Below are 18,903 nucleotides of genomic sequence, written 5' to 3' on the forward strand. Positions count from 1 at the left end.
CATACACACACACAAATGAATTACAGTCATAGGTTCCAAAAAGTAATAGAAGTTGCTGTAATGCTCAAGCTCTGTATGTCCTTTAGGACAAACCCATTATGCTTAGAAGTATTGCCCTCTCCAAATGCCAACCTGCATCATTCCTTTTGGTCAGGAATCTTTATTCCCTGCCCCCAGAGTTCATACTGATGGAACAAGTGTTGGCTCCTGTCTCCCCTTCGTAGGTATGGTGCGGGTAAGCAACAGTCTTTGTCCTTTGATGTTTCACAATGGCTCATTTGGTTTCAAAGGACCTTCTTGCGCGGTGGACCAGCACTTTACATTAATTAATGGGTCTTTCCTGTTTGGCGAGTTACACAATTACAGAGCTTTACAGTGCAAACACTCAACATATATACCATGGGCTACCACTGTTATAGATGAGATCAATACATGTAGCATCCTACAAGCCTTTCCTCAAGTCCAAACACATTCTTATCAATTTAACATCTATTTTAACAATGCTAACACACAGATAAAGCCAGACTGGTTTCTAGCTATGCATATGTTAGTATTAGTGAGGCCTACAGGCCTTGGCATGAGCTGGCACCTGGTCTACCAGTGTCACACTAGATACATAACACCAACAGACAGACATAGCCTTTTCACGCACTGGGGCCCAAGTGGGAAACCTGGAGATGCGTATCAACCTGGGTAACCTTAATTCTAGGATTTCCTATTTTTGAGTGCAATTTTAACAACATTATTTTAAAATATTGTAATGGAATTTCCTACTTAAGAGAAAAATTCAGTCATGTATAACGAAGCAGCACTCTCTGTGTGTCATCAGCAAGGTTTAAACTCTGGACTTTTAACACTACTGCACAGACTTGTTCCATTTCAGCTATAAATAACTTCATTACCTGATGGCAGTAGTACTAGGCTGTTATCACCTTTGTGGGCAACCACTAGAAAGTGATGCGGCATACTCTTTACAAGTGTGTTACATGTTTACTAAGTGCTTGTTCAGCTGTGGGGTTTGGAAATTGGGTATTCAGGAGAAGTGGACACTTCTAAGGGCTAAGCACGTAGATTTGGCATATTCATTTTGAGAGGCAGTAACGCTAAATGGATTAAATTTACATCTGTCATATTAGAGACTTGAGTTCTATCCCCAGCTCTGACAGAAGTGAACTTGTGCAACCTCTCAGTTACCTTAACTATAATATGGAAGAGAAGTGGTGGAATGAAACTGTCTGCTTCCTATGTTAGGGCTATGATGCATTGCTCAATAAGGAGGGCTGTGAAATATGTACATAATTATGAACACTGGTCAGTGGAAAAGACTAAATCTCATAGCTCCTAGTCCATTGTACCTTCCCTGAGCCAAAGTATATTCTGAATGGGGGTGTCAGGATAGCAGCAGCAGGAGGATCTGCTTTTTATTTTTTGTCTGTGGCCTGGTTGGAGCTCTGACTGTGTGTCTAATGTATGCATGTGACACAGGACATCAGCAGGATCTGAGAGTCTGCAGCTGGAACATTGAAAGGAGCAATATTGAACAAATTCTATTGTGCGTGTGCAAATGGCAATTTACTATAGTTTATATCTTGGTCTGATCTGGATGGACTTGCTTGGGAATAATGAAAGGTACCTTTTCATCCTCAACACAATCTCTCCTGCTATATATCAAGTTTCTACTCCACAATAATGAGGCACTAGAGCTGCTAAAAGAAATGGTCATATAATTTGTTGACATTAACAGAAACTACCTATTTTAACCAATATCATTCTATGAAATAACTGCACTGTTTTTGCTGAAATGTTCTGAAATAATTCAGCTTCAGGCATAGACCAGGCAGGGAAAATTTCAGCCTGAAAGGTTAATTTGTCCATGTTTAAACCCCCCACTCCCTAAAAACAGAGGGTTATTGTCACAAGGTGAGCTGGCTCGGTGAGAGGGTGGGACTCAGCCTCACTTGTGCCAGATTTAGCCTGCCAGCCTCCCCAAAAAGAAGGAATGAGTACAAGGGCCACATGACAGAAAGATCATGTGACCTAAGGACCAGAACTGTTGGAAGCTATAAAGGCAGCTTGTGGTCATTCAGGATAGACATCCCATGGAGAGCAGACATAGAATTGAACACTGCACTAAAGCATGGGATACCAGCCAGAAAAGGGCCGGGAGGTGGCCTAGGCTCAGTATACAGTAAGAGGTCCTGGGAAGGAAAGACAGAGGAGTTTGGGTTATGCGGCAGACAGCCCAATATTTACAGTCCCGGAACCTGGGACCTGTAGTAGAAGGTGTGCCCCAGGTTCCTCTTGTATTGCCTCCTTGTGAGGGGTATAACCACCCCTGTCAACAAAGTGGGGTGGGAGGGAGAGAGAGAGAGGGACTGATTGGAACTCAGAAGGAATGGAAGCTGAGCCCAAGAGAAGGGTGTGGGTTTTGACAAACGCTGAGAGGAAGGGCTGTATTGGCAAGAGTCTGGGGTGGAAGACTGATTTGTGTTTCCTCTTGCACTTCAGTTAATTTCAGAAGGGGAGGTCTTTTGTGGCTTAGCTGAAGGGCTAAATCACCTCAGTGACCTAAAAGCACTTCAAGCTGGGGGATGGCCAGAGGGAAACCAGTGAGTCGACTATCAGAGAGGAAATTGAGGCACCAAAATGAGAGAACTGATTTAGGCCCAAATCCAGACTGAGTAAATTCCTGATACATTTGTAATGGAAAGTCTTAAGCAATCTAATGCTGAATTTTAGGCTTTGATATTAACTTGTGTGTGTGTGTGTATGATTAAATTAGCTTTAGGGTGAAATTCTGACACCACAGAATTGCTCCAAAATAGCTCAGACAAAGTTACAAATATTTTTCATGGAACCCAAGATTTGGTAAAAGAAAACTTGCTGCTGCTGCATTCATCCTCCTTTCCCCACAGCCTACCCCTCCAATCTCCCCCTCCCCCCGCACATGCCTGGGAGATGGGAGGCTTTGAAGTCTAATCCCACCTTTTTCATTGATTGGCCTTAATTCTCTGCTCTTTGGGCAGGGCCAGCCTTAGTGGCATGTGATCAGGGTGGTTGCCCTGAGTGCCAACTTTTGGGAGCCCCTAATCAGCATCTAGAGGTTGGGAGGGGGGCACATTGCTCATCTCGTTTGGTCTGATTGTTTTTTCTGCTAAGCTCTTCCATGGGGGGAAGGAGAGGGTGGCAACAAAACACTTCCAGCCAGCCATGAAGGCTTCACCTCGTCATTCCTGCCCCATATTTTACAGACGGAGAAAGGGCAGGACAGAGGGGTTAACACCTAGGTCTTTAAAGGTAGCTAGGCATTGCTGCGCTTGGCACTGCAACTCTTAAGTCTCATTTTCTTAAAGGATTTGGGCACTTAGGAGCCAAAACCCCTTTGAAAGTCAGTGGGATTTTGACTCCTAGATGCCTGAATTCCTTTGGAAAATGAGACTGAACACAGCAATGCCTAAATACCTTTAAAAATCTGGGACTAAGTGACTTGGCAAATGTCACTGATGAAGCTTGTGACAGAACAGGTAACAGAAACTACATCTGTTTTATTTGCTAGACCACAGCAGCAATCTGGTGAATTACTTTAGATCTCTGTGCTTAGTTGTCCCATATGCAGAATGGGGCTAATAATGTTCATCTTCCTTTCTAAAGATTTTTGAGACCTACAGATTTAAAAGGGCCATATAATTGCTTATCAGTTCTTCATTAATATAACTTACAGGAATGCAGCTGACTAATGAGGATCTGGAACCATGCATACATTTTTATGGCTGAATATGGAAAAAGTCATTTTTCAGTTTATTTGTACTTGTTCAGGTAGAAGGACTCTGATAACTTTCAAACCAGTGGAGGAGAGTCATAAGTTCTCTTCATAGAATAAAATTGACAGAAAGCACATCCATTACTTGGATAGAGTAATATTTGAATTTTATTAAGACAGTTAGATCCCCTTCTTCATCTGACACCTAGCCAAACAAGAAATTAAAAAATACACTATTAATGCAACTCTCTATGTGCTTCTCTGAGAAATAATGCATAAGACACTACAGTAATAAAATATTGTTCAGAGGCATAGCTCTCAAAGGGGTTGGGAGAAATATGCTGAAAATAGAATGAGTATTAAAATGTATTACAGTGAAGAGAAATTGCCATAAAGTATGAGTCTAAAATATATATAGTGGATTGTTATGGTGATGAAACTAGGGTAAGTATACAAGAACGGGGAACCCCCTTCCCTGGTGACTGTTAAATGCGCTTAAGGACTCAATCCTGAAAACACTTATACATTCTGATCCCTTTCATAGATTCTTTGGATGAAATCCTGGCACCACTGACCTCAATGGCTAATCTTCCATTAACATTAATGGGGCCAGGCTTTCACCTATAGGACTCCTAAATTTGACCCAGCAGCTTTTTCATCTAGCACAATAACTGGTGATTGAACTAATCTTTTAGAGAGACATCCCATCTTGAATTAAAGGCTTCAAGAGAATTTGCTGCATTCTTCGGTAAATAGTTCCAGTAGCTAATTACCCTGACAAAAAAAAATTGCTGTGTATTTCCCTTCATTTTGAATAATGGATTTTAAATGGTGTCTCAGCTTGTACATTTCAGAAACCTTATGCAATGGCTTGGGGAGGTTTTATTTTTGTGTGGCCAGCTAGATACCTATTGCTCTCTGATTCCCAGGAGGTTTCAAGCTTTTAAAATCTCATTCAGAAGTTTTCCAATAAATGTTATAATGGTAGTTCCTGATTTCTTCTTCTACAGCTATTGTACCAAATACAAGTACCTTATTCTCTAACTTTGGTTTGCTACTTCAAGTCTTTGCCATGTGGGTTATTTTTCTTGCTTGAGTTTCTTCATCCAAAATTATTTTTACTCTTTAATCATGTTATCCTCCAAGGAAGAGATGTGATCCTCTGCTTCCCTTAGTCCTTCAGTAACATTTTAGCTCCATGTTCAGGATATATATTTGACCTTTTATATCTTCTACATCTAATGACATTTGTTTCATTATCTTTTGTAAAGATGACTGACCTTTTAACTCCCAATAAAAAAAATAAAAAACCAAACCCATTATCTTCCTTTCCTTCTTCTTTCTCTTCTCCCACCAGAGAGGTAAGCTGTGTTTGGTTTTGTTCTTTGAAGACTTGGGGTGAAATCCTGGTCCGATTGACCTCAATGGCAAAATTCCCTTGACTTCAGCGGAGTCCAGGATTTCACCCATAGAGGTGGTTTTATCGAACAAAAGGCTGTTGCCACATTTTAACAAATTTTTTGCCTATTTTCAATCTCACTTTCTCTTTCTCTGTGTTTTCAAATAAGCAACTTTAGTGGATGGATCTTCTGATCAAGTGAGGAGATGCAGGAGAGTGTAACAAGTGAAATTGTCATCTTTAAGGGGATGTGAATATTTCTTTAATGACTGCTTGATACTTTCTGGAAAGATGTGTACATAAAGAACAGCTACAACAATTTTCTAAGTCAGTGGTGGTCTGCCACGGAAACACCATAAAGTCCATCTAAACAAAATATTAAGTTTAATTTTTTTAAGTGTTTTCTTAAGGCCTGACTCTGCAGCCTTTATTCCTGATCTCAGATAAGCAAGGCCTGAAAGATCTGGCCCTTACATTTCCTCTATATTTGAAAATAGAACAAAAAAGTCACCACTTCAAATGCTATTTTTAAAATCTTTTTTATTTATTCTTTGGTGATATGCCCACGTCTGACAATGGAGGGAAGAAAAATCAAGTCTGCAGAGTCATGCTGAAATCTATGAGTGGGGAAACTAGACTCCAGACAGCTCTAAGCTTCTGTACAGTGTGGATGGATCAGGGTGTAATATTTTTGTCTTGAGTTAATCTCACTGGGAGGACACAGTTTGTTAGGAGAATTTTTTTATTTCCATCTGATCACTCAGAACTCCAAGTAAGATTGCTCAATGCAAAAAGAATCTTTTCCTAGCAGGGAGTGCTTTAGAAGGTCTTAATGTAAACAATCTGATGAAACTGAGACAAATGAGAGCAGCATATTCTGTTCCATGGGATATAACAGGATAACCCCATCTCCTGAAATTTCAGCTGACACAAACATCAGCTGGCCAACAGCTGTGAAAGTGCAGCTGTGCTTGCTCTGGTTCTCTCACTAAGGAGAACCACCTTTTGCAAATGGTCACTGCATGTTTGATGCTCCTTAATGATTCAAGCTTTCAAAATTATGAATGGAAAGAATAAAACACAGCCTGTCTTTGGACCTAAACTGATATAAATCCTCTGGGCCTTGCGTGTTTTGAAATAAATTCATTATAACAGAAGGCAGCTGAGCATTGGGCTTATGTCTACAAAAACAGCCATCCCCACCCCCACTGCAGTGCTGAGTGCACAAAATAACCTTACCATGCTCTGTTGCCAGTAATCTCGGTATTATTGCCTAAACTCCTGTAAAACTTCTCTTTGTTGCTATAAAAGTATGGAATTACAGACAGCTGCAGAGACAGTTCTGCTCTTCTAGTGTGCTGTCCCATCCCTTAACTGAACACCTAGGGTCAAACTCATCCCTGTTATAATTCTACTAAAGTCAATGGACTTGCACTGGAGATTAATTTAGTGCATAGTGTTTTTGTTTTTTGTTTTTTCTGCTAAGCTCTTCCATGGCTGGGTGGTGCCAGAACATCTTCCCTTCTCTTCTATCCCCCATCCCACCTTTATTTTCTTTTTTCCAGTACAGAGTTGGAGTTTTTAATTATTTAGGCACTCTACAAACAATCTACAAACCCCAAGGAATTAGAAACCATCATGACAAGGATATTTTTGTGCATTTGCCTTTTTGTCCAAAAATATAATCAGCACATACTGTAAATACTTTCCCCAAACCACCTTGTCTAAACAGGAAATCTTGCCAATGACTGAATTAATCTATTAGGTGAGGTTAGCTATGTGATGGGATTGTAGCTCTGGCTTGTCCCTTCTGCTTCTTGAGCTGATGAGGGAGCTCAATTTATTCATTTTATCCATAATTCATTACATGATGCTGCTTAAGTTGAATGTTTTGGTCAAATTGGATCTTCTCAGATTCTTCCATTCTTGTTAATGACAAACAGTATACAGTCTAATTCATGTTAGTTTATCCTCATGGGAGCCCTGTGTACTTGTTATCCTTCTTCCTTCCCAAAAGCAAATGTTAGCATGGCACAATAGCCTATTTAAAGAGTGTCAAAGATTTAAATCAGAGAGTATTGGAAGGTGTGGGCTTAAATATTTTATTTTTGTGTTCCACGCAGGGTTATCTGAAATTCTGGACTACTGTAAAAAGTTGGTTGTAATAAAGTAGAGAAGGAATGACAGGTCCAGACCCAGAAAGAGTATTGAAAGTACCAGGAAAGATACATCTAGACCCTGTCTACACTTACCTCTGAGATTCGGCAGCAGTTGACGGGAGTTACGCAAGCTACGCAAAAAACTTGCGTAACTCCCGTTGACTTCTCTGCTCCTCTTCTGAGCACCGTTTTCACTGCACTGTGCCAACAGGAACTGCGTTCCCGTTGACGCAGTGCTATGCCACTTGTAAAGGTGGTCTTAGAATGTCGATTTCTGGATCGACTGACCGGGTCTTCACTGGCTGCTCAGTCGATCCAAAAAAATCGATCTGACGGCGGCAACTTTGCCACCATCAGTGTAGCTGTAGCCCTAGACTTTGCAATGACTCCTCTGCATGATTGTTTCCCGGTCTCAGAAATCTACTGAACAACATATGTCTATCACGTCTTAACTTGTTTCTCCAGAGAAGATGACATTCTGGAGTCATGTACCCTTTTAGTTGCAAGGCTATACTAATACAGCCTGTGCAGCAGTCAAATAAAAATTTGTGCTCTCTTTCTTTGGTTAGAATAAACTTTGCTTCATTTTTCCAGGGTTGTAGCCAGTATAATGTATACATATTCAGTGTGTTCAATTTGTCCTTGCAGTTAGTTGGATATGCTATTAAACAACTTTTTGTCTGTCTCTTTCTCTTCCATTTCTCAACTGTGGATTGAAAGAGTGGGTGTAATGACAGAATGGTTGTTCAGCATCTTCACAATTGTATCATTGCCTGTGCCAATCATTGATCCAGTATATGCCATTTTACCTAAGGTAGCTTCTCAGCTTTTGCTTACTAGTCCATTTCCGCATGGGCGGAACTATTTTCAGAATTGATGCCCTCACTGTACATTCATAGAGGTTTACTATTAGCCCAAATGCATGAACTGCAACCCAACCTGTAGGTAACATTTAATTTCTTGAGCTAATCCCTTACTAGTGAACTGGTGTGTTCAGTCAACTGCAAATAAGAGAAGCCCTGCAATGTACTATGAAACATGTGTTGGGCTTAAATATTGCCTTTAGGGAGAGATTAAAGAAGCCGAATTGAGTTGGACATCCAAATTTCATTGAAAGTCAAGCTTCTTAGGTCCCTTTCAAAATCCCAACTTTAAGGTCCAAATCCTGCGGTCCTTACTCATTCAAAAACTACACCGAATGCACTGAGAAACATATATGCTATATGAATATTTGGGTGACAGTACATTCAGTGGTTTCCTCCCCAAAACTCGTTCTGACAGGCAGGATGACTATCCTTCACTGCCCACAGAGTTTTCCCATTTTCCAGGACATCCTCCTCTGCTTCTGCACTTAGATTTCTGCCTCATTCTCTTGGAAGACAACATCTACATCATGTCTGGTCTCCCTTAGACATCTCTAGATGAGAGACAAAGGATCAAACAAACAAACAAAAAACCTCATCTCAGCCATCATGCTTCCAATAGCACTCCCTCTAATGCCCTATTCCTGATCTCACTAAGAGAAATCTGCACTAACTAGCTATGAAAGACAACTCTCCTGCCTCTGTGCTTGTCTAAAAGTGGGAGTGAAACTCACCCACGGTAGGCACAATCTCCCCTTAAGACATCAGTGGAACAAGGCAGCAGTTTAGGTATAAGACAAAACTAGCTTGTGTGAACAGTAATTGTGCTAATGAGGAAAGAGGTGCCGAAGGAAGTCTGATCTTGGATGAAGAATGCTTCAAGATCATCATAGGGTCTGAGTTCTCAAAAGCCCATCTTCACCTACTCCCCTAGCCTCTAAAGTGCTTGAGTGGAGTTTGCTGACTTTTGGAGTGATCACAATATGAGATTTTCTGTTACTCACTTTCCAGGAAGGTAGAGTGTGCACCCATGAGTGGAAACCTTGCCAGGATACCTTTGACTGGCAGTAGACTGAACTATACTGCCCAGGACTCTTTCAGGTTTTCTGCTGCTTCCTAGTGACTCATTGAGCACTATAGACTGGGGAAAGAGGTTTCCGTTCTGTATGACAACTCTTGTCTTCAGAAGGCATAGAATTTTGGGGATGGGATTTCCATTTGAGCCTGGCACCTGTCCCAAGAGTGTTTATGAAAGTCATGTTGGTCACAGCAGCATTCCTCTGGTTTTCTGTAATTCCTCATTTGAATGACTGACTGATTCATACACTTTTTTGACCAAGATATCCAAGCAACATGGGAGATTGTAGCTTTGTTCAATGTATCTGATCACATAATGATAGGGAAAAAACCCTTCATTCCATCTTCATGGGTCCAACATTTTGAGTAAAAAAACTAAAGAGATATAAAATTAACATGCACACACTGACTGCTAGATCTCAAAATATAATTGTAAACAGGGAATCATCACTGAGCAGGTGTGTTTCTAATGGCACTATGCGATTTAACATTATTATCTATGATCTGGAAGAAAACATAAAATCACCATTGATGAAGTTTGCAAGTGACACAAAAATTGGCAGAGTAGTAAATAATGGAGAGAACAGATCACTGATCTAAAGCAAGTATGGTAAGCTGGATGCAAGCAAACAATATGTATTTCAATATGACTAAATGTAAATATATACATCTAGGCACAAATATTTTAGGCCATGCTTGCAGGATACGGGCCTCTATCCTGGGAAGCAGTGATTCTGAAAAAGATCTGGGGGTCTCAGTGGATAATCAGCTGAACAGGAGCTCCCTGTACAACACTGCTGCAAAAGGGCTAATGCATAAACAGGAGAATCTTAAGCAGAAGTAGAAAAGGCTGTATTACCTGTGTATTTGGCCCTGGTGCAACTGCTGCTGGAATATTGTGTCCAGTTCTGGTGTTACCAATTCAAGAAGGATGTTGATAAATTGGAAAGGGTTCAGATAAGAGCCACAAGTATGATTACAAGATTTGAAATCTGTCTTATAGTGATGGACTCAAAAAACTCAATCTGTTTAGCTTAACAAAAGGTGAAGGGCTGATTTAGTTAGTCAATTAGTACCAAGAAATATTTGATAATGGGTTCTTCAGTCTAGTAGAGAAAAGCATAACACAATCTAGTGCTAGAAAGTTGAAGCTAGACAAATTCAGACTGAAAATAAGGCATACATTTTAAATAGTGAAGGTAATTAACCACTGTAACAATATGTCAAGGGTTGTGGTGGATTCTCCATCACTGGCAATTTTAAAATCATGATTGGATGTTTAAAAGATATGCTCTAGGAATTATTTTGAGGAAGTTCCATGGCCTGTGTTATACAGAAGTTCAGACTAAAGCATTACAATGGTCCATTCTATCCTTGGAATCTATGAATCAAGACAGAAAATGTGCAACACCTCAGGTGAACTTGTTGGTATGGGGACTTTGCATGGATGCCCACTCAGTTCAGAGAACATGGTCTGCAAGGGGAAAAAAGTTCTACTACATAAAGACTCTTGAATGGCTGAGTTAGCCACCTTAACAGTCAGAAGGCTAATCTGAGTAAAGCATTTCGTCAGCGTTTAGCACAGTAGTAATTGCACATCTGACATGCTAGGTTGGCCCAAGAAAACAGAATGTCCCTCTTGTTCTCCTGGGTGTAGGTGATACTTCTCTTAGAAAGGCCCTATTCTTTGGCTTACCTTAGTCAGTCCACTGTATGGCTGACTAGCAGATCTGAGATTCTCCCAGGAGAATAGTGCCTAAGTTGAAGATCTTCCCCTCTCTATTTTTTGGCAGCTGGTATGGAAACCAAACAATGCTGGCCTTGGAAGTATCTGCCAATTCCATGGTACTTCACTTGGCTTATGCATTTTCTTGCCTCACACTCAATTGTAGGGTCCTAATGAAAGCTGCATGCATGGGGAATCATTTAATCTTAACTGTTCTGGGCTAGCCAAGATAAGCTTGATACATAGACCTGCTGATGTTTCACTATGGGTAAAACCTCTCTTACCTTGTGCCAAAATCTCACTGTTAGCAGCTCCCTGTAATATTCCCAGATCCTGGTGCTCTATGTGTCTCAGCCTGGTTCATGAAAGGACTCTCCTGAAGGAGTTGAGTATCTCTGGTAGGGTGTACCAGACAGTGCTGCATCCACAAAATGAAAGTGCTTCCTCTGCCTTCTCTTAAGTGTGGGTGACGTTTTTTTCCTGATGATACAGGGCAAAGAGTTTTTATATTTCATTTAGAACTGCTAGTGCTCAGGATGTATTTATGCATGTGTAACAGTGTCAGCACCCACCTCTCGTGAAGGCCTCCCTGGTCAAGTGTGTGTGCCTGCAGTTTCTTAGTTTGTGGTAATGGGGTGGCATCAGCCTCTTGCCCCCCACTTGGTTGATGGTTTCTTCAGTAGGTCTTCAGTGACTCTGCCCTCTGGCAGAGTCACACACACTGATTGTCAGTGGAACAGAACTAACTCTTTCCAGAGTATACAGTCTTTACCTTCTCCTGGTCCTGGTATGGGACTGTACCTCCAAAGCTTCCTTCCTGGAGACACTGTTTTCATGCAGCCCTCCCTGGGCTCAGTCCTTGCTCAGTCTCTGCAGCCAGACAGGAGCTCCTTTTTAGCTCCCCTGCTCACTGCCTACAATGAGCTGTCTGTGGTCCAGCTGCTTTATCAGCAAGCCAGAAACTGGTTTTTTCTCTTCCAATTCTAGGCAGCAACTGACCTGACTCTGGTGCTTCTTTTTATATGGCCTTCTTGCCCCCTAATTGGCTGCTCCTGCAGCCCCTCTGATTGGCTGCTTCCTCTGCAGTCACTCTAGGCCAGTTGGAGGACTCCTCTGCTACTCTCTGGGATGGGGTGTGAAGGACCTTGAGGCCTCCAGCAGGCCACTCCTTCACAGTGTGGTATGTGAGCTGAATTCTGACTTTTGCACAAATGCTTCATGCTCCAAGAGGTACAAATTGCTCCATATAGGGTAGGTGGGCGTCCAGGCCAACCTCAGCTGGCCCACAGAGCTGGTCTCTTGCCCAGGAGAGAAATCTGCACTTTTCTAAGGGGTAATACAGTGTGAGCATTCTGCCTGAGTACCAAGCAGCTCTGGAAGGGTTTGTGCTTCCTTGAGTCGCAATCCTTCTCAGAGCTCCTTGTGGTAAGATGCAACTTCTCTCCATTCCCAGCATAGGGCAGACTTCACACTGGCAATCAGAGCAGATTTTTCACAGTAAGGATAACTAATCATTGGAACAACTTATCAAGGGATATGATGAGTTCTCCATCACTTGAAGTCTTTGAATTATGACTAGATGTATTTCTATCAAATATGATCTTGCAGAGCCAGAAGTTATGGGCTTGATGCAGAAATCACTTGGTGAAATGCTGTGATGTGCAGGAGGTCACAGAAGACAGTCATAATCACCCCTTCTGGCATTAAAATCTATAAAATTAGATTGGGTCTATGTACCCTGTATATAAGGCCTACTTTTCTGACAGGGTTTGGAGAAGGGAATGCATTAAGGAAGATGTAAAGATGCTAGACGTCATTGGTAACTGTTAGTCTTGACAGGTAGAATGGCTGAGGGAGACTCTGAAGTTTAATACTGGTTTATTTTGTGAGATTTGTAATTTTTTTATATGAGACATATACCGGGGGAGGGTAGGTAGCCTTTTAAAAAAATCAAAATAAATAAAGTGTATGTGCACATACATACGTATTTCCTCTTTCCTGAGATCAGTTGGAGGCTACTTTTTATGAAATGACATTTAAAGATGAAAGCTATAACACGCACTCACTGGACTAGATTCTCAGCTGTTGTGGATTGGTGAGTTCCGTCGACTGCAGTGGAGCTACGACAATTTACACTGGCTGAAGAGCTGACCCACTGTACGTATGGTTGTATAAGAAAATGTAACAGAGGTGCATTAATTCAAAAACAAAATTGAGTGCCTATCAATCTATCCTCAACCCCTGCCCTTTAGAATATATTGTAGTTAATTATAGTGATGCAATATTTTTAAAAATACACAAAATGTGCACTTACTGCAGGAAATATTATTTGGGTTTAGAATAAATTTTACATTGCCTCTTTGCCGTTCGACCACACGCCTGCTGTCGGAAATGCACCAGAATACAAAAGAGAGGCTAATTGACAGGTCTGTGGAGGCTGAAGGTACGCTGCGACCTGAAATGAGGACTGCTCTCGTAATGAGAGACAGCTGAAAGATTATGTATGTGGAGCCTCTAAAACAGATTATCTGGCTCTTTTTCATAAACCAGCAGATGGTAGCAGAGTCTATGGATCTCCGAGAAGGCAAATGTACATTAAATACTGTAACTGCCCTTATTCATTTGCCATTCATCTTCACTTGTCAGCCTCTTCATAAGTGCCTTCTGTAGTGCTGACCCTGAAATTGCATCATTTAATCTGTAATCATATATTGCCAACATTTCTCCTTTTGTATCGCTTATCAACTGCATTAATTCTGCTGCACTACGGACCACTGATCGCTTTAGGCAATTCTGTGTGGAAAAGAGATATTCATAAAACGTAACACGCAAGAAGAGGAAGAGCTGACATGTCTGAGATAAAAGGGGGAATCTTAAAGGAAGAGGGAATGAAGGAAAAAGAGAGAAGTGTGGGGCAATGATTTTCTTTTCTTCCCCTTCCTGCTAAAATGTATGTTGAATTCAAAATGGCTTATTAGTATTGCTATTTTGTGAGTGCTACCACTGAGCTCACCCCCATACAAGACAAGGAAGAGAAAGCCAGGCTCTGCTCTAAAATGTTTGCCTTGTGATGCACCTGCTTAGATGACAATGGGAGACCCAGAGGAAGGTTCTGTCTGAGTTTTGTATGTGTCTGTATAATGGGTAAGTGAGTGTTTCTACTGAAGTAGGATTCATGGAGAAAGGGTTTGGAGGAAGAATTTGTAAGAAAAGGATGGGTGTTCGATGCATGAAGAGAGGGAAGGAGTTCCAGGCACACAGTGCAGCATGTATTAAAGATGAACTTGGCCCACTTGACTAGCTGAGTATTTTTTGCCTGTATGGTGTTATCATGCCCTTGCATGAATTAGACTTTGGGGGCCACAACTCTGAAACCAAACATTGCCACATGTTGGGCAACGGGAAGGTTGGAAGTGGCATCAAGATCTGAACTACTTGCCATGAGCTCAACTATAGTGATACTAAAATATACTTTCACCAGTATGCATGATGAAGAATTGAAGGATCAAACTACCTAACATGCCAAGAAGATTAACAAAATAGACCTCCATTGGTACCTCCATCTGTTTCCTTGTGAGGCATTGGCAATGTGATAGAAAAGCATCATGAGAATTGTGTGTATGATAAAGAAGGTGATAAGATACATCTGTGGGGTGGGGACAAAGGGATGGTAAGTGCTAATTGCTAGTTTTATATTCACCAAAATAACTCAGAATATCACTACCTAGATATCATGGAATAATTACAACACTTCTTTTATTTTTTTTAACCTACTGTATATGGAACCTGGCAAGAGCCCACAAAATTACTTAAATTCCATTTTTTTAAGGGCTGTCATAACCTCTTCAGACTCTAGGTGGTACTGTGTAATCACTGTATTATGTCTACCTTTTGTAATGGTCTCTTACTTTTTTGAGCCTCTGCAAAATGAAAGGAAAGCAGAGAAGCAGCATGAAGTCAGCAAGAAAGCTACCAAATTTAAAAAAAAAAATGAAAAGGTCATAGATGTGTGTTTGAGACTCCATATTTAGATTAGCTTTCATTTTTCTATAATGGGCTAAGAGTTCTAATAGTGTTTAACATATTAGGTGCTAGCATTAATGAGTTGTGCTCTACTGAGACATCATTTTCATGAAATTTACTGGCAAAAATATGTAGAATTTCTTAAGAAAAAAGTATGTTTCCTTCATTTCAATTTTCACTTGTCTCATGTCCTGATGCACGTGTGTTTATTATCTATATACACACACACATGCACATATGCATAACCATCTAAGATACATACTGTATATTAAAGTATACAGTCATCCCTATCTGGATGGGGATGCCTTACACATGAATTAATACTATTACAAGGAAAAATATCAGTGAGAACATTTTTTTCAAAGAGAGAGATGCATTCACACAGAGAGAATGCTTATTTACAGAAGATTTTACAAGACTATTTACTAGAGAATTCAGTGGGGGGGAAAGGTATTTGCCTGCAGATCATGTGGTGCATACGCTTTCTATGAGAGAGAGAGAGTGTGTGTGTCTTTCACCCTTTGTGTCATTCAATTTTTAAGGGGAGCCTGGCTGTGTTGAAAGAGAAAGCAGGATCAATTGCTTATTTTCCACAGAGCTATAATAAAGTCTCTTTTCAAGACATAACATTTATACTGTATTGGGGATCTTTAAAGAAAGTAAAGAAACAACCCAGACTCTAATAAATCCCTAGCCCAAAACACTTTGATTTCTCAGGCAAAATGCCTATCAACACAGTTGCATTAGAACACATGGAAACCATCAGGTAAGACAATTAAGACTCGCATCCAGACCACCCAGAGCTGATGTGCCTTGCTACCCAAACATGACAAACTCTCAGACTCCTCTCTTTCAAACAAGCTTCTTTTACACTTCTAGCATACAACCACCTGTACATATTCCTTTCCTGGCAATCGCTGGCAAATCACTGAACTCTGAACCCTGCAAGATGAAAATACCTTACTGAAGTAAAAAGTTTTGCCTCTTGAATATGATTTTTGTTTCTTTACAAGAATTAGATGTGTGTATTGTGAGAGGCAGTATGTTGGAAGGGAAGGGGAGTTTTTATTGGTGGTAAGGAGTCTCTGTTGATCTGATGGTTAACGATGCCTTTACAGGTGACATTCTTGATTATTTCATTAATTGAGTTGATAGGTAATTTATCTGAGTAACCTTAACTCTAAATCAACAAAGTTTTTTGTGAATATAGGAATTTCCCTGCTTAAAAAAAATAAAAGAAAGAAAACACTAAAATGAAGCCTCTTCTATCTTGCATTACATTTCCTACTTCTGTGCATTGCCACCTACGCACTTATGCGTCTGCTGTTCTATCCTACACAGGCTCTCATACTGCCCTCATCACCCTCTTATCTGAGCACCTTCCAGCAGAGTGTTAAGTGACAGGACTAATATCTGTCACATGTAGTTCATTCTCGCTCATCCTCTCCCCAGAGCGAGAAATGAGTGTATAGTAGAGTGTTTTGTATTGGTTGGGTTTTTAGTGTACACAGAGCCATGTGTTTATATTGGAGAAGGAAAGACTGAAGACATGCGCCTTCCATTTACTCATTTCCTGCACTTCACCTCTCTGTTCCCTGAATTCCCCTACTAAGGTTGTGGGGAAACATATTTTTTTTAATTTGTATTTTTTTTTTTGTCTTTAGAAAAACTCAGCCCAGTGGGTTTTGTTCAGATTTTCTTTGGTTTTTTAAATTCGATGTCATTCTGAAGTATCTACATGAACTGAACATATATATTTAATTCTTTTCTGAATACTCAAAAATTAGGATTGGATTTCTGTCTGTGACTGAAAACTTTAACAATTTCAAACACTAAGAAGTGAAGAGAAGCAACTAGACAGATTCTTGTTGTTTCTGCTGGGAAACAATTAGGAAATTATAAAACTATAATTACAGAGAGGAACAGCAGTGTGTAGAGAGATGGTTGTGGCTAGGGTGGAATCAACTATAACTCAGCATTGGAGAGGAGAGTGAATAGAGTTGTGAATTTTGGAGGGTGGGACTTAAAAACCCTAGATTCTCGTTCTCTCTTTGGATTTTTCTAGAATCTTGAAACCTCTGGAATGTGTACATTTGATAAGGATGGTATAAAGCTGACAAGCTCATCTTATTTTTCAGTCTTCCGTGCTGAATTCACTAGTGGTTGTTTCTCATCCTAACTGTAGCAAATGTGAAAGCTATTGATCAATACTGTAACTAGGTGATTAGTGTTCAGTGGTTACCAAACATCCATGTATGAATTTATCTGACCCAACATGCTTAACATTGAAGGATGTGGTCGGAAACAAGGGATGAAATGGACTGAAGAAATGAGAACAGATAATTATTCTTAAATCAAATGTAAACATTTGCAAGAACTGTCAAGAAGCAAGACACAAAATATTTGTGGTCATCTCAAAGTTCAGAAAATCGGTTTCTTCAGATTCTTCCACATGGAATATGCTACTGAATGAAATTTTGTCTACTGAAGTGGAAGAGTAGGGTATTGTTTGATTCTACAAGGGAGACGTTTTTTACTCCATTCACATCGAAACCTTAGCTGTGATGATTAAACCTTTGTTCCAGGCCTTTGAATAGTTCTTTAACATCAGTTTAATCCAGGAAAAATCTTGGTTCATCAACATCTCAATGGCTAGTGCTTTCATAACAAGTATATACAGAATGGTTGCACTTCCATTTTGAGATATTGGTTCTATTGGTATCCCCCCATATTAAATATAGAGAATATGTATCACGCCAGTTAAATATTTCAAAATGAAAAAATGTTAAGTGTTGTAACCAGTATATATGTGTAACCAGTACATATGTGTAACCAGCGCACACACGACTTTCCATACTGGATCAGATTCGTTATCCATATAGTCCAATATCTTATCTCCAACAGTGGTCAGTACCAGATGCTTCAAAGATGGGTACAAGAAATCCTCAGAAGACCAATGTGAGATAATTGGTCCCCCATGAAAGTTTTATCCGATCCCTTAAGAAAAATTGACTTAAGCCCTGAAGTTCGAGGCTTTTATACCATTTCCAAAATTCTCTGTAAGCATTATCTTTTATAACTGTAGATATTCTTATTGTCCATATGAATGTGTAATCTCTGTTTTAAAATATAAATAACTATAAAATGCAAAAGGTTTGTAGGTTGGCTTTGAATAAGTATCTACAAGTTAGGATGCTTATCTGAACATCAGAGTGTAAATCTCACAAAAATAGTGTTTCTTCTGAGTCTTCCACTATTTCTTTAAATCTAGGTTGGCAATATAGTGAGAATAATACTCTGTGTCAGAGGGTGTCTGCTTCTTCTCCTTGGTAAGACCAGGTAGTACAGAGTCATGTGTAAGCCCTGTGGCCTGTATATTAGGGAGGGAGCTTTCTGCTACTATCAATTGGTGATCTGGAGGAAGAGACAGAATGAGCAGACCTTATTTGCATGTTTGTTCCCACTGTCCCAGTGTGAACATCTTGGTTGCTCTGTTTAAAATTCATTTAGGTTTTGTGTGTAAGAGTAATGAAATCTTGTTATCCTTATTGTGTGACAAAAGGACAAAGGAACTATATTTAATATGACCTGAATGGGGAGTTGCCCTAACCACACCTCAGTCCTGCACTGCTGGGTGGTAGAACTTGGATCCAGCCCAGGCAGAAAAGAAGGGGAAAGGAGTTTATTCCTTTTGGTGAGGAGTGAATCTCTGGTGGCAAGGATTTCTGCTCAAGAGTCCTGTATGCTATTTGAAACTGCCAGAGATACTGTGGGGGGTAAGTGTTCTACTTATTCACATAAGCATATTATCCATTTACTGTTTTTTCCAAATTAATGCTGTGTACTGCTTAATAAAGTTCTCTTTGTTTTAAGTATAGACACTGTGCTGGCAAAAG

The sequence above is a fragment of the Emydura macquarii genome, unplaced genomic scaffold (genome assembly GCF_026122565.2).
Source record: "Emydura macquarii macquarii isolate MOO-44397 ecotype Brisbane River unplaced genomic scaffold, CSIRO-AGI_Emac_v2 contig_2308, whole genome shotgun sequence".
Classification (NCBI taxonomy): Eukaryota; Metazoa; Chordata; order Testudines; family Chelidae; genus Emydura; species Emydura macquarii.